The sequence below is a fragment of the Lepidochelys kempii genome, chromosome 27 (genome assembly GCF_965140285.1).
Source record: "Lepidochelys kempii isolate rLepKem1 chromosome 27, rLepKem1.hap1, whole genome shotgun sequence".
Lineage (NCBI taxonomy): Eukaryota > Metazoa > Chordata > Testudines > Cheloniidae > Lepidochelys > Lepidochelys kempii.
In genome coordinates, this window is record NC_136406.1 from 11,724,182 (window position 1) to 11,736,715 (window position 12,534).

The 12,534-nt window shown below is 43.9% G+C and overlaps 1 protein-coding gene and 1 long non-coding RNA gene across 7 annotated transcripts in view; one reads left to right on the forward strand and one right to left on the reverse strand.

The window, feature by feature from the left end:
• Nucleotides 1-4,529: 4,529 nt before the first annotated feature.
• On the reverse strand, nt 4,530-11,727 carry LOC140903776 (uncharacterized). Its single transcript, XR_012156339.2, has 3 exons — nt 11,644-11,727; nt 10,505-10,564; nt 4,530-5,066 (listed from the first exon to the last, which is right to left on the reverse strand). It is a non-coding gene; the product is annotated as an uncharacterized LOC140903776 (long non-coding RNA).
• Nucleotides 11,728-11,740: 13 nt separating this feature from the next.
• SPOP (speckle type BTB/POZ protein) overlaps nt 11,741-12,534 on the forward strand; it is a 40,143-nt gene continuing 39,349 nt past the window's right edge. For 4 of the 6 annotated variants that reach the window (XM_073325551.2, XM_073325548.2, XM_073325552.2 and 1 more), the window contains exon 1: nt 11,741-11,886. The gene's annotated coding sequence lies outside the window, so the exon portion shown is untranslated. The other 2 variants (XM_073325549.2, XM_073325555.2) reach the window with 1 other exon arrangement.

Genomic DNA, 12,534 nt, shown 5'->3' on the forward strand with positions numbered 1-12,534 from the left:
TGCTTCTTATTAGCTGTGAGGATTTCTGCAACTTGTTGCCATTTTAAAAAGAATCTGCTGGTTCCTGCTCAGGTTGATAGTGACTGGTGCTGTTTAATTGCTCTTTGACAGCCTATGTGAATCGAGTTGTCAAGTTTCTCTTCAGTTGCTAGTGGACAAATAGCCACATATACAAGGATCCTAATAGGCTGTAAGCTCTCATTTACTGAATGTATTATAAGCTGTCATTTACTGTATATTTGTACAGTGCCTGCTACAATAGGGCTCAACCCTGGTTGAGGCCTCTAGGTTCTACCACAAAATAAATGTAAAATAATAATTGGCACTAATTAACCCTTCCTGTCCATCTCAGAAGAATTATTATCCCGAGAGGCTGTCTCCTTAGGACAGGAATGAAACATATAGGCAGGGCATTATGGGCATCCTTGCACTATTGCCTTCTCAGCTGAACCTGCTTAGAGGGTTTTATTCTCAAAGACTATCACGAGGTAAATCTTACATGCCAACCAGAGACTGCATGGGCCATCCCTGTAGAGCAACTGAACATGCTTCATCCTGGGCCTGCAGGGTCTGAGCGAGACTTTCCTTGCAATTGCATCTTCCAATGGCTGAGGGCCCACTGCAGTGCCAAACACTGGAATTGACAGCCATGCTCCTGTTCTCTGTGTTCTCCTGTGCTGGTAACCAGGACGTGTGGAGGAGGTGGTGACAACTACCCTGGAATGCAGAGAAGCAAGGAAGGAGGGAAGAGGTGGAATGCCACAGTATGGGTAGAAGGACAGGGGGAGGAAGGAGAAGCCAGTGGGGGCTGGAGTTTGGCTAGGAGCAGAGAGAGACACGTTGCACAAGAGCTTTTAATCACTAAAGCATGCTTCCCCTACAGAACCTGGAATTGAGCATGGGGGTCCTTAGTCTCTACATTCCTCTGCTGTCAGCAAATACTGCAAAGCCCACTGGCAAAGTATCTGTCTCATCTTCTTCTAATGACTATTCCATCTGATCTGGGAGATAAAAAAGAAGCTTACAAGAAGTGGAAGGTTGGACATATGACCAGGGAGGAGTATAAAAATATTGCTCGGGCATGTAGGAATGAAATTAGGAGGGCCAAATCGCACCTGGAGCTGCAGCTAGCAAGAGATGTTAAGAGTAACAAGAAGGGTTTCTTCAGGTATGTTGGCAACAAGAAGAAACCCAAGGAAAGTGTGGGCCCCTTAATGAATGAGGGAGGCAACCTAGTGACAGAGGATGTGGAAAAAGCTAATGTACTCAATGCTTTTTTTGCCTCTGTCTTCACGAACAAGGTCAGCTCCCAGACTGCTGCGCTGGGCATCACAACATGGGGAATAGATGGCCAGCCCTCTGTGGAGAAAGAGGTGGTTAGGGACTATTTAGAAAAGCTGGACGTGCACAAGTCCATGGGGCCGGACGAGTTGCATCCGAGAGTGCTAAAGGAACTGGTGGCTGTGATTGCAGAGCCATTGGCCATTATCTTTGAAAACTCGTGGCGAACGGGGGAAGTCCCGGATGACTGGAAAAAGGCTAATGTAGTGCCAATCTTTAAAAAAGGGAAGGAGGAGGATCCTCGGAACTACAGGCCAGTCAGTCTCACCTCAGTCCCCGGAAAAATCATGGAGCAGGTCCTCAAAGAATCAATCCTGAAGCACTTACATGAGAGGAAAGTGATCAGGAACAGTCAGCATGGATTCACCAAGGGAAGGTCATGCCTGACTAATCTAATTGCCTTCTATGATGAGATTACTGGTTCTGTGGATGAAGGGAAAGCAGTGGATGTATTGTATCTTGACTTTAGCAAAGCTTTTGACACTGTCTCCCACAGTATTCTTGTCAGCAAATTAAAGAAGTACGGGCTGGGTGAATGCACTATAAGGTGGGTAGAAAGTTGGCTAGATTGTCGGGCTCAACGGGTAGTGATCAATGGCTCCATGTCTAGTTGGCAGCCGGTGTCAAGTGGAGAGCCCCAGATGTCGGTCCTGGGGCTGGTTTTGTTCAATATCTTCATAAATGATCTGGAGGATGGTGTGGATTGCACTCTCAGCAAATTTGCGGATGATACTAAACTGGGAGGAGTGGTAGATACGCTGGAGGGGAGGGATAGGATACAGAGGGACCTAGACAAATTGGAGGATTGGGCCAAAAGAAATCTGATGAGGTTCAATAAGGATAAGTGCAGGGTCCTGCACTTAGGACGGAAGAACCCAATGCACAGCTACAGACTAGGGACCGAATGGCTCGGCAGCAGTTCTGCGGAAAAGGACCTAGGGGTGACAGTGGACGAGAAGCTGGATATGAGTCAGCAGTGTGCCCTTGTTGCCAAGAAGGCCAATGGCATTTTGGGATGTATAAGTAGGGGCATAGCGAGCAAATCGAGGGACGTGATCGTTCCCCTCTATTCGACATTGGTGAGGCCTCATCTGGAGTACTGTGTCCAGTTTTGGGCCCCACACTACAAGAAGGATGTGGATAAATTGGAAAGAGTCCAGCGAAGGGCAACAAAAATGATTAGGGGTCTGGAACACATGACTTATGAGGAGAGGCTGAGGGAACTGGGGATGTTTAGTCTGCGGAAGAGAAGAATGAGGGGGGATTTGATAGCTGCTTTCAACTACCTGAGAGGTGGTTCCAGAGAGGATGGTTCTAGACTATTCTCAGTGGTAGAAGAGGACAGGACAAGGAGTAATGGTCTCAAGTTGCAGTGGGGGAGGTTTAGGTTGGATATTAGGAAAAACTTTTTCACTAGGAGGGTGGTGAAACACTGGAATGCGTTGCCTAGGGAGGTGGTGGAATCTCCTTCCTTAGAAGTTTTTAAGGTCAGGCTTGACAAAGCCCTGGCTGGGATGATTTAATTGGGGATGGGTCCTGCTTTTGAGCAGGGGGTTGGACTAGATGACCTCCTGAGGTCCCTTCCAACCCTGATATTCTATGATTACAGCCTAATACAGCTACCATTTAGTCCATGAGCACAAACAGCAGAAGTCCGAGCTGTGAATCTAAAGGTCCAAACCCTACTGATGACCCAAGCTGGTGAATATAGTTTCACGTGATGGAATTTCTGTTATTGGGTTTTTTCAGTTTGTTTGGTTTTTTAAATTAGGAAACTACATTAGAAACAGAACATTAAAAGAACATTAAGGTTGTGAAGTCATCTGCTCAAATGTTATGAAATTTCAGAAATAAGGTTCCCTGTGAAAACTTAATTCAGCCTCCTGATATATAATATATATATGTGCATGATGATAATCTTTAATTACATGACTCCCTACTACTTTTTCCATAAGACCCCTTCCTCATTTAGTTCACAGGATGGAAGTTCATCTCAGCATGAATCAGGATTGTGTAGTCAGTGAGGCTGTTGTATGCATAAGGCAGGGAAGAGAGAGAGGACAGTCTCATAGTTAAGGAACTCAAATGTCACCCTAGAGTACTGTATTCTATCCCTGCCTGTGCCAGTGTTCCTATGAGATGCTGGGCAAATCACTTAAACCAAAATTTTCACAGGTGACCACTAACTGTATGTCCTTCATTTTACGGGTGCTCAATGTGAGACCCCTGGTCTAGAGTTGCAAAAAATTCTGAATGCTCACAACTGCAACTGGAATCAACTGGAGCCATGTTTTGAACAAAAAGTACTATGGAAATATTATGTACTCTGGAAAATAAGGCCCTAGGTGTTTCAGGCTGGCTACCCAAAATTCATGTACACGTTTAACGGTTTTTGACTTTAATCTCTCTCTGTGCTTCAGTTTCCCAGCAGTCAATTGGGAATAGTACTATTACCTAATCTCACACAGGTACTGTGAAGATAAACTCATTAATGTTTGTGAAGCACTCAGCTGATATGGCCTGAGCACCAAACAAAGGCCCATGAAGAAATTATTAATTTTTTATTCCGTTAAAAAAGCATGCATGATGTGTGTTAAATAAATTCTGAGGATACACACTCAATGTGGAGGATAAAAAGAAATATTAAATAGCTGCCCATTCACTGAAAGAAACAGGAGAAAAAAATATATGTGATCATGTAATTAAAGATCATCATTCAAAGTGTATATGTGCACAGAGGCCAAATTGAAGTTGCCTGGAGAAATTTAATTCTGGCATTTCCAATCTTTAGAGTGCTTGACTTTGCAACCTTAACATTCTTTTAACATAATTATTTCGGATGTCATAGCATGTCATTTAACCTCTCAAGTTCTCTATTAATGAACTGCATTCTGTCGTGCACAGAGGTATTCTTTCCTTAAGCTACGTTTGATAAAGGTGATGAACCGTAACTAAACATCTGAATGTTATATTGCCGCCTTTTGATTGCAACAACCCAATGCCATTCCAGATCTATTGTAAAACATTGTTCTTGAGGAAGCAGAAATAAGCAAAAGCAACTGACCAGTTGAACACGGGGAAAAAAAATCATATAGAGTCCTCTTAAAATGCTTTAAGATGGATGCTGCAATTCATAATGCTCATTATAATTTGTACAAGAACAAATAAGTGGAAATTGATTGTTAATATGAAGTTTCATTGTTTTATTCTCAGTTTAAAGGGTGTACATTTGCATACATGAAGCTTTTTCCATTAGTGAAAAAAAGTGGAACCAAGTGTGCTCCTTGCATAGCTTCACACTATCACTTTAGGAGTTTAAAATGAAACTGAGTAGGTTGCGGAAACCCTGCCTTCTTTCCATCCTGTTGTCCTTTATCCCTTTTTTGGTCCTGTTCCCTTTCCCTGCAAGGTGACTAGTCAGATTTCATCTTTCTCTTCCTTTAGTTCTCTCCACTGTCTCCTCCTTCTCAACCTAGATGAAATTTTAAATAATTATTACTCCTCTCCTAGATCCTCTCTCTTCATTGTCCCCTACTCCCTTCTCATCTCATTCTTCATTGTTTCTTCTCTTTAAGCCATTAAGGATTAAAAAAGGACAAGCTACAGAAGAGGGTTTCTGTTTAAGCCCCCTTTCTCATTTTGTTCATTCAGGTCTTCCTGTCTCTTGTTATACTGGCTAAATCATTCTCTATTTCCAAGTCCTTTGTCCAATTATCCTTCTGTACCTGCAGAGGGGGAAAGAGCAGTGATAAAAACCCTTTAGATTCTTCTCCACCCAGTTCCACTTTTCCCCTAAAATCGACTCCTTTTCTTTTTGCAAATACAGACTAACATGGCTGTTACTCTGAAACCTGTGATAACATTGAAGATTAATTTTTGTTTGTGGAGAGAAGCAGGTTTGAATAAATTGGAGGACTTTTGACAATATTTTGAGCTCCTCTGCTCTGTAGGTGCTGGCAGAGTTAACAGCATCTTAGAGAAAGAGAAATAGTTTTACAGACCATTAGGGCTGGTGGGAAGCAGCAGGATCAGGTTTTAATGAATACAGGATCAAAAGCATCTTAAAGAAAACCAGCCGTTGAAAACAAGAGCGAGGCTCATCAGGGAAGACAGGAGACACTTCTAACAAGAAACAAAGCATGACTCAAAGACATTAGGGAATCATTTCCTCATAATGGCACATTTTAAAGTATGATTTCCTCCACTAAGAAATTAACTTTGATATTTTTCCAATAGGTGTAAAAATAGAACCATAAACTGACTGCCTGCAATTAAAATCTCAAAATCAGATTTTTCTCTAAAGGAGACTAGCGCTAACAAGATTAGCCCTCTCACAAATAAGGCTGCCAGTTCAAAACATAACACTTGTGCACTGGTTTGGGTATCCTGTGGTGTTCTGCAGCTAGGAAGGTGAATCCTTACAAGCAGTAGTGCACTCACATCTGGGTGTGTGATTTGGTACAGGGATCCTACTATTATATTCTGACCTAAGAGAATAGTGTGTGTCTCATATCAGACTCAGACTACAAATCCTTTTGGTTTGTATTTTAAATGTATCTTTTGCACCAAGACATAAGCAGTTCTGTTTATTGCAAAGTAAGCTGCTGCAGCCCACCACATACTGTAATATTTTGTCATTATACAATGCCTTTAATCAGATAATTTCAAAGCACTTTAGAATCTGTTAATAAATCACAATCTTGTGAGATAGCTAATAATCCCATATTAGAGATAGGTAAATTGAAACGAGAGGTTACATGACTTGCTCAAAATAACAGAGCAAGTTGGTAGAAGACCTGAGAATAAATAAACCCTAGGAATTGTGGCTCCTGGTCTCATGCTCAAACATTAAAATAATGCAAAAAGAAAAGGAGAACTTGTGGCACCTTAGAGACTAACCAATTTATTTGAGCATAAACTTTCGTGAGCCACAAGTACTCCTTTTCTTTTTGCGAATACAGACTAACACGGCTGCTACTCTGAAACCTGTCATTAAAATAATAGAGTACTTGTGGCACCTTAGAGACTAACCAATTTATTTGAGCATAAGCTTTCGTGAGCTACAGCATCCGATGAAGTGAGCTGTAGCTCACAAAAGCTTATGCTCAAATAAATTGGTTAGTCTCTAAGGTGCCACAAGTACTCCTTTTCTTTTTGCGAATACAGACTAACATGGCTGCTACTCTGAAACCAACCATTAACATAATGCTGACCATCTCTTCACACATATAAAACCTCAGAACCTCTTCTTTCTACATCTAGAGTCCCAGATGAATGTCACCCATAAAATGCAATCTAGTGGTCTGTGCACAGGACTAAGTGCCAGAAAATCCTAAATGCTAAAGAAATCCTGAATCTGCTAATGACTTGCTGAGAGACCTGAGTAAGTTTCTGAATCGCTCAGTGGTTCAACTTTAAAAGGATAATAATATTTAACTTCCTGCCTCATGGGATACTGAGGATTAGTTAATATTTATACAGCATTCTGAAAATACAAGTGCTAATTACTATTCAGCTTCCCATGAAGGAAATGTTGGAATACAGGAGCCCTTCTATCTCACTATCAACTATTCTCTTATGAATTTAATTTAGGGGAAGGAGGGCTGCGGAAGAAAGAGTCCACCAGTTTCCTTTCCTTTGAAAATCTAGTCTATAAAAGCTACAGGCTTGCTTGGGACAACCAGAATCTCAGCAGCTCTTTGTTATATCACAGATTGTGCAGACACTTGCCACATCTTGGTGCATTCAACCAGTTCATTAAAGCTAATTACTTATCTTGCCCAAAATTGTATGATGTGAGCTTTGTCTAGGGGTAAGGAAGGATCCTACATTTCCAGAAGGATGGAGTGGACACCCTAATGGATGTTAGATTAAAAAAAGATCTATGAGTCTATGTTACTATTACCAAAATTTCATTGTGAAACCACACAACACCAGTAATATCAAGATTCATTTTTAAAATCTTTACTTTAAAAAACAATAACTGTATGCTCAGAGCAAGGAATAAGCCCATCACTGCTCATGAATACACTGAAGCATTCCTTTGGGATTACATTTGGAAAATGAGTTGTGCAGATTTCCCCCGGCATAAGGAGAAGTGAATGAAATAACTTCCATTGTGTGTTTGACTGCTGCATAGATAAAAGCCTCATTAAGTCTCTCCAGTGATTGGAGATAGGTTTTGTTTGGAATGGTTTTGTTTGGTTTTGTAACAAAGATAGCAAATAGAGGAAATAATTAAATAACTGTTTTCATACCCTCCTGATCATCAGGAGCCTATATGAGTTTTTAATTAGTACTGCATTTTCAATCAGTTTGTATCTGTATGTGTTACCGATTATTTCCTGGATAACATGGAGATAATGATAAGAATCCAGTTTTTCAGTCTCACAAAAGATATATTTAATCATGATGTAGAAACACTGGCAGCTTTCCCTGAGCCCAGCCTCCCTCTAATTACATTTCTACATTTTAGTAAATTGAAAGGGAAAAATATAGGAACACAATAATTAAAACCAAAGAGGAAGTGAATATTAAAAAGCAGAGCTGTTTAAGATTCTTACACACAACTGTTTCAAGGACATCAGTTTTATCAGCTTCATATCAAACCAAACATCTATGTACACAAAGGCTATAGAAACAGCACCTCCAAAGCCATTTCTACATTAGCATTTGCTGCATCTTTTCATGCAGAAAAAACAATCTGTTTCATATCATTCAGATGATCACTGGGAATTTATACTCCACACTTGTGCACTGGAGGGTTCAGTACTCCCACATGCACACTAGTGTCAAAACTCACATCAGTGCACCACTTTTCAAATTCTCAAGCTCTGAGCAGTTACAACATCTCGGAAATGTCCAGCACTCTCACTACAGTGTCCTCTTTTGAATATGTGCATATTTACTTCCACATGCACAGCCACAGCAGAGGGCAGGACTTACCTAAGATAACATTTCATATGAAGGATAGAGGGAATTCCATCTTTTTCATTATTCAATTGGATTTAAATTCCCAATTATAAAAAACTGATATTTCAGACTTGTTTGACCACATGAAGAATCCATGTTTCCCAACATTTCCTAAGCTATATAAAAAGGAATACCTATCTAAATGACATGGATAATCCTGAAAGTGTGAGAAATCCATGTCTGCTTGATCTAACCAGAAACCCTTGGATCCAAATATAGTTGCTCAATCAGGTGATTGAGAGGAACATCTCCATTAGCTTCCACTATAAAGTGAAAGAGGCAAGCTTTTGAGCTTACACGGAGCTCTTCTTTAGCTCTGTGTAAGCTTGTCTCTTTCACCGTCAGAAGTTGGTCTAATAAAAGATGTTACCTCATCCATCTTGTGTCTCTAATATCTTGAGACCAGCATGGCTATAACAACACTGCAAGCAATTCACTAGTAGTATTTTAGTCTTTCAGCACTCCCACTACAAGAAATTGAGATCATCACTGGAGACTCAGCATTTCTAGACATATTTGGAACAAAAGTCAGGTATCGGTCCATTGCAAGATGGAGATGATAAAACTGTATTCACTGCTAGTGTTATTCAAGCTACCTAGCTAAAAGTTAGCTCTGTTCTACACATGCTGCAGTCACACTTTTGATGGAAGTGTAGACATACCCTATAATTAAATCTCATGCATCAGCCAGTCAGCAGGAATCAGAAAGGAACTCTTCTGCCCCCTCTCATCCCCCACCCCCGGCCTACTCTCTTGGCCAAATGTATTCTGGGTTTCCCCCCACCCTCCTTCTTCTGAAGGATCTGATATTGACCACAGCTGGGGACAAGACACCAGATGAGGTGGACCAGTGCTCTTTAGTGATACAGAAAATCCTTTTTCTTAGATGCTTGACAGAGGTGTCTTGGTCATATACTCAGGGTTATAATGATTGCCAGATGTAGGGCTTATAAGGAATCTTCCCCCAGAGAAAACTGACAGGGACTCTGAGGGAGGGGGTTCGCCTTCCTCAGCAACCTGGGCTATTGTTTACCTGCTAGGATCATCTGAACACATCTCACTTAATTCCGCACCTCTGCAGAGGCCTCGGGCACTGGTGGTAGTTTGGTCTCTCCTGTTCTTTGCATGGGGCACAGAACAATTTAGTCTCTTGAGAACTGAAAAGCTTTGGTCTAATTAAAGTAATCAGGCTCAATATAGGGGAACTTGGATGATATTTAATGACCTATGATATGCAAGAAGTCAAATTAGATGATCTAATGGTTCCTTCTGGTCTTAAACTCTAAGAAACCCATCAGTCTTTACTGGGCATGTAGAAGGTGGGGCAAAGGGAAGGATTATAGTTATAAGAAAATAGTTCTTGGGGAAAAAGTAAGTGTGTCCTTTCCACAAGTTCTGAATGCTAATTGCAATCCCATGCCATTCAGAATGCAGTTTTATGGCCATTTCTTCATAACAAGCAGCATGACCTGCTGCTTTGTCACCTTGTTATGAAAACAAAAAACAAACAGGGTCCAAGAACTGATAATTACTTGGATGAGACCCCTGCAAAGAAAGGAAAGCCCAGCAGGAAATGATAACTCAGAGTGTCGTCTATTGTAATACTGGACAAGTGTCCTAGTATGGGGCACTGTGTTGTTGATAGAAAGAAAAAGGAGGACTTGTGGCACCTTAGAGACTAACCAATTTATTTGAGCATAAGCTTTCGGGAGATACAGCTCACATCATCGGATGCATTCAGTGGAAAATAGTGAAATCCACTGAATGCATCCGATAAAGTGAGCTGTAGCTCACGAAAGCTTATGCTCAAATAAATTGGTTAGTCTCTAAGGTGCCACAAGTCCTCCTTTTCTTTTTGCGAATACAGACTAACACGGGCGCTACTCTGAAACCTGTGTTGTTGATGATACCATCCTTCAACTAAGATAAAATGCCAGTGCTCTGATAATTTCCGTTTAATACAGAGCTGAAGTACTTTTAACAATGACAGGCACATTAGCTATGCAACCTGTTTTGCGGAATTACCTAATTATGCTTACAATTTTAATTAGAAACAGAATTCCTTATTTATTGTTGCTTACAATCCATTTAATCTCTGATAAGCACCTGCTGTGTTCCAATGCAGAAGTACCTGCATTTCAGTGATAGAATAAACAATCCCTATTTAGAATAATCAAAAATGATAACTTACAACATTGTAGACTCTGTCTTAGCTGGCCTTCAGCTTTCATCTAGCCATTCTCTCCATTCACTGAGAAGTGGAATTTTTAAAATAGTCAGATAAGGAACTACATATTTCAGAGAATTAGAAACAGGATACAAAAGTGTATCCATCTGTAGGATTCCAGTTCAAATCGAGCCTGGGTTGGTAACTGGAAGCCTTCCTTCTCCTTGCACAAGGTCTTCCATCAAAAGCTTCCCTGCTTCCTTCCCTCAGGTGACGCCACAACAGATTTCGAGCTGCATTGTAACAACTTATGAATACTCTACATTGGGGTTGTTTTCCATATGACTGTATTAGTTTACAATAACAGGAGATTGTCTTAAAAAAAAATCACACACGCAGGAAGGAAAAGAATGGCTCAAGATAAGCTACTTCTCTGCAAACGCTTGAGTTGCTAAGGGACAATGACAGGACTATCAGCTTTGTTGGTTCTGCTGCCTCTCTAACTAAACTACAACACTAGTGTGGACCAACTCAGGAAAAGGCAAAAGACCTAAAGTCCTGGGGCAGGTTTATAAAGGATCATCGTCTGAAGAGGAGGGTGGTAGTCGTCCGGAGGGAGACACACGGACCCGCTGGGGGTGGCTAAAGAAGTCGGGCCTGCCTGCGTTACCGGCAGCAGACAGGGACGCCTTTAGGGAAGGGCGATACGCAGGTAAGAGGGTGGTTTTTAGAACCCCTCTCTCTCGAGGTCTTGTTCCTGCCGCTCCAGCGAACCCGGCGTGGCCGTCGGGCAGCCCGCAGCCCGCTGGGCAGACTCCTGCAGGGAAGAACCGCGGGCGCCCGAAGTTGCTAGGTAAGGCAGGTCGATACGTGGGGGACTGTAGCCCAGGGCCCGGTCGAAGGCTGCGAAAATCGGGGAACTCCCCCTAGCTTAGCTGGACGCCCAGGAGGGGACGCCGGTGCCCCCTGCCCTGTAAGCATGCCAGGCACCTCCCCAAAATGGAGCCCAGCAGCCTCCCTTCTCCTCAAGGGCCGCACCCCCAAACAGCAGCTTCCCCACACGATGCCCCCTCACCCCAGCCACCCTGCTCCCCCGACGCGCCCCCCCACAGCGGCCTCCCCCGCGCGCGCACGCGCGCCGCGTTCTCCCCGCTCGCCCTCACCTCCGCGCGCGGGCCTCGGCCGCCACGCTCCCGCTTTGCTCGACGCTTTTCCCGCCGCCCGGCAGGGTGCGCATGCTCAGTGCGTCCCTCTCCACACACACCCCCACCCCTCCCCCTCTCCGTCTCCCCGAGCGTGGCGTCGCGGCGCTGAGGGACGGCGTCGCGGCGAGGCCCGGATGTGTCGGTTTGGGGCAGCATGAGGAGACCACAAGGGGACAGCAACAACCAGCGGCGCAACCTCAGGTGAGGTGGGAGGGGGAGACCGGATGGCGGAGTGGGGCGAGACCCGAGGATCTCCCCAGGGAGGTGTTGGTGGCACCACACCCCCTCCGGGAGTCGCATGTAGGGCAGCCCCAAGCCGGGACTGACCAGCTGGCTGGGAGTGAGAGAGCCGCTCCGGACTGCCCCTCTTTCCATAGTGGCTCTTCAGATGGCACTGCGACAACGGCAGCCCGCTGCTAAATAGTGAGCTCTCCGTGTGGAGGGGAACAGAAGGAGAACAGCGCATGCGCCGCAGCGCTGCCAAAGTGTGAGCCGCTGAGAGCCGAAACAGCGGGGAGGCGCGGACGCATTTGTTGGGAGGAGGGCGCGCGCGCGGAACTCCAGTCGGTGTTGGGAAGGCGCGTGCGCAGCACCAGGAGGCATCCGCCAGAGTCCGAGATGAGGCTGTGTGCGCGCGCAGCCTCGATCGGGGTGCCGGAGGAGGGACCGTCAAGATACCACGCACGCGCACCTTGAAGGGAAGAGCCAGGAGCAGCAACATCCTGCTGCTTCGTGTGCTCAGCGCCTGCGCAGAACGTCGCTGCAGGGACCTGCGGAATAATGATCCTCTGCACCTGCGCGGGGAGCATTGGAGAAGGGAGACATGCTGCCAAATAGTGAGCTTTGGCT